This window comes from Eimeria tenella, genomic scaffold, assembly GCF_000499545.2.
Source record: "Eimeria tenella Houghton genomic scaffold, Eth_scaff2822, whole genome shotgun sequence".
Lineage (NCBI taxonomy): Eukaryota > Apicomplexa > Conoidasida > Eucoccidiorida > Eimeriidae > Eimeria > Eimeria tenella.
This window is the reverse complement of record NW_013542701.1, coordinates 1-200: the sequence shown is the minus strand read 5'-3', so window position 1 is coordinate 200 and position 200 is coordinate 1.

The following is a 200-nucleotide window of genomic DNA, read 5'->3' as shown; positions in this document are numbered from 1 at the left end:
CCGGGGGGGCCCACATGGTGAGCCAGGGGGGCCCCCCGGGGGGCCCCCCTGAGGAGCTTTTTGGGGACGGGGGCCCCGAGAGCCAAGTGGGTACAATGATGCACAAGTTGATAGTGTGCAACAACACGCAGCGGGAGCGCGCAGCAGCAGCTGCTGCGCTGCGGTGCAGCAGCAGCAGCGGGGGGGGGGGGGGGGGGGAG